This window comes from Leucoraja erinacea, chromosome 3 (assembly GCF_028641065.1).
Source record: "Leucoraja erinacea ecotype New England chromosome 3, Leri_hhj_1, whole genome shotgun sequence".
Lineage (NCBI taxonomy): Eukaryota > Metazoa > Chordata > Chondrichthyes > Rajiformes > Rajidae > Leucoraja > Leucoraja erinaceus.
In genome coordinates this window covers 108,958,753-108,962,178 of record NC_073379.1, presented here as the reverse complement: position 1 = coordinate 108,962,178, position 3,426 = coordinate 108,958,753, and the positions used below count along the sequence as shown (strand labels likewise).

At 53.9% G+C, this 3,426-nt stretch overlaps 1 pseudogene; it reads right to left on the bottom strand.

Moving 5' to 3' along the window:
* Positions 1 to 2,755: 2,755 nt before the first annotated feature.
* Positions 2,756 to 2,856, bottom strand: LOC129695972 (U2 spliceosomal RNA; annotated as a pseudogene).
* Positions 2,857 to 3,426: the final 570 nt, after the last annotated feature.

The following is a 3,426-nucleotide window of genomic DNA, read 5'->3' as shown; positions in this document are numbered from 1 at the left end:
TCCAGCACTTAGCAGCATGGTGCGCTGACAACAACCTGGCCCTTAACTCCAAGAAGACCAAGGAGCTCATTGTAGACTTCAGGAAGTCCAGAGGCGGCACGCACACCCCCATCCACATTAACGGGACGGAGGTGGAACGTGTTTCTAGCTTCAGGTTCCTGGGAGTCAACATCTCCGATGACCTCTCTTGGACCCACAATACCTCTACTCTGATCAAGAAGGCTCATCAGCGTCTCTTCTTCCTGAGAAGACTGAAGAAGGTCCATCTGTCTCCTCAGATCCTGGTGAACTTCTACCGCTGCACCATCGAGAGCATCCTTACCAACTGCATCACAGTATGGTATGGCAACTGCTCTGTCTCCGACCGGAAGGCATTGCAGAGGGTGGTGAAAATTGCCCAACGCATCACCGGTTCCACGCTCCCCTCCATTGAGTCTGTCCAAAGCAAGCGCTGTCTGCGGAGGGCGCTCAGCATCGCCAAGGACTGCTCTCACCCCAACCATGGACTGTTTACCCTCCTACCATCCGGGAGGCGCTACAGGTCTCTCCGTTGCCGAACCAGCAGGTCGAGGAACAGCTTCTTTCCGGCCGCTGTCACTCTACTAAACAACGTACCTCGGTGACTGCCAATCACCCCCCCCCCCCCCCCCCCGGACACTTATTATTTATTTTTTTTATTCAAAATCGTTTGCTATGTCGCTCTTCAAAGGAGATGCTAAATGCATTTCGTTGTCTCTGTACTGTACACTGACAATGCCAATTAAAATTGAATCTGAATCTGAATCTGAAAATGCCAGGATTAGCTCCATTGTCCTTTAGAGTCACTGACCAACATCTTGTTCCCTCATGCCCATCGCTTTGGTGAATTCCAGCACCGTTTCGGGGCTATGATACTGGTTGCTGGCATCCTCAAGGAGGGGGGTCTCCTCTGGCGTAGCCGGAATTGTCGTCGGAGGGACCCTCCTTGTTCCTCCCTCTTCTGGGCGCACCGCCCCCTTCCGTCTCCTGTAGCTGGGGTACGGTGACTGGTTCATCGGTCTCGGTCTCCCAGAGCTGGGGCCCATTGGCCGCTGCACTGCTCCCGGTCTCCCGGAGCTGGGGGACAATAGGCGTGACATTTCCCTTTTCCTCACCTCGTCGGGTCCTCGATGTCGCCTCATCCGCCGCCAAGGAGAGGTTGCTGCCGTCGGTCTGGGAAAGGAATCTTTTTGTTGACTTTCCCGTCCCCTCCGGCCTTGGCTCTTTGGGAAGAACCCTCCGGAGTTTGTTCCTGTTCACCTCTTGCCATTCCCCTGCTGCTCCCCCTCTTCCATCGACTCTCTCTCCTGGACAAGGCGCTGGGGGTCTCCGTCTGGAGGTTGGGGGCTCGAGGTGCTCGGGCTGTCCTCATCCCTGTTCCCCTTTCTGCTGGGGTCTTCGTAGTGTTGGGAGGTGTCTAGTCCACCCCGGGGGTGTTGGCAGCAGACCCTCTTGTCACCTGTGAGTGGGTGCAGGCTCTTTTAGGGCCCGCCATGTAGAGGCGGCCTGCCTCCCCACACAGGTTGGTCCTTGCTGGCCTGACAGCCCTTTGTCTCGTGGCCCTCCAGCTTGCAGTTCTTGCAGACAACTGCACTGCATTGTGCTGTCACATGCCCGGGCTTATCGCATTCCCTGCACAGCCTGGGTTGCCCCACATAGCTCATGTACCCTCGTTCCCCTCCGATAGCGAACACCGAGGGAAGGTGGATGATGGCTCCGTCTTTGTCCACCCTCAGCTTCACCTTCACTTGCCACTTGCTTTTTCAGATCCCGAACAGGTCCTTCACCTCCACACAGTTCCCTGCTCCATCGACCGGAAGTGGCGGCGCTGGTGAACAGCTGCGGCTCGCCTGCAGTCCGTTTGTCTTTACTTTTTTGTGTTGTTTTTTTTCGTTTTGTCTAGTTAACTTTTTGGTTTTTAGGTTATGTTTATGTGGGGGTGGGGGGGTTGAAACGGGGTTTGCTGTCTCTCCCTTCGGGGGAATGCGACTTTTTTGTCGTATCCCCCTTCTCTGCCTCCATCTGTGCTGACGCCTAATGGCGGAGCTGGCGACCTCGAGACTCCGGAGGCAGCCAGTCAGGACTCGCCCTGGGCTCGCTCTCGTGAGGGCGGCCCGGCTCGGGGCTGGAACGGCGCTCCAGTGAGGGAATGTGACGCTCCCGTAACGGCGGCCTGGCGAGGGGCTGAGACTCTCCCGTGACGGGCTGTGATGCTCCCGTCAAGAGAGAGCTGGATAGGGCTCTTAAAAATAGCAGTCAGGAGATATGGGGAGAAGGCAGGAACGGGGTACTGATTGGGGATGATCAGCCATAATCACATTGAGTGACGGTGCTGGTTCGAAGGGCTGAATGGCCTACTCCTGCACCTATTGTCTAACTTCTGCCATCCTGTTGGACACTTGAAGGTAACATCAAAGTATCTATTACCCTGGAAGTCCTGGAGGCAGTAAATGTCCTTGGCCTCGAATTTGCAGGCCTCCAGCAAGACCTTCCTCATGAACAGATCCCATGAGGTTGGAGTCCCCTCGCTGAGGTCCTTCACACTGACTCGCAGGGTATTGCAGACACCCTGTCCTCCCACTCCATTTGCTGCTGCCATTGCGACTGAATGAGGTGTTTGGTTGGTTACCCAACCAGCATGAATCCACCTCTTAGCCAGCCACTGACAGACTCCTAGTCACCAACGTGACCCCCAACTTCGATCCGTCCGAGATCTGCGATCCCCGACCCTCATCCCGGGAGGACCGCCAGAACTGTTCTGATAAGAACAGACACTCTCTCTTACTCAAGTAGCAACAGATACTACCCTTGATCTTAGCCAAAAGGCTGAGAAACGTTAACATTAACGAACCCGATCTCAGCATTTTAACTCCCCCTCCCATTCCGTATCCGACCTTTCTTTCCTGGGCCTCCTCCATGGCCAGAGTGAGTCCCACCGCAAATTGGAGGACAGGCACCTACTATTTTACTTGGGTAGTTTACACCCCAGCGGTATGAACATTGACCTCCAATTTCAGGTAGTCCTTGCTTTCTCCCTCCTTCCCCTCCCCTTCCCAGCTCTCCCACAGCCCACTGCCTCCGTCTCTTTCTTTCTTCTTCACTCCCCACATCAGTCTGAAGAAGGGTCGGAAATTGATGTTTCCATGATGTGGCACCATTTTAGTTATGAGCACATGGGTTGTGCCCAAATATGTGCCTGTCATTAAGCAGAGAAACCAATTATCATTCATTATCATCGAATACACAGCATGTCAATACTCCTTAAACTGCACATTGCCTAAATGTTACCCTAAAAGTTGTTACGTTCAAATCACTATTTAAAAGTAGCTTGCTCCAACAGATAAGCACAGGCATTCTTTGGGAATTCAGACCTGCTCACAATTTTCAGATGCTGAACTAGGGATCTTA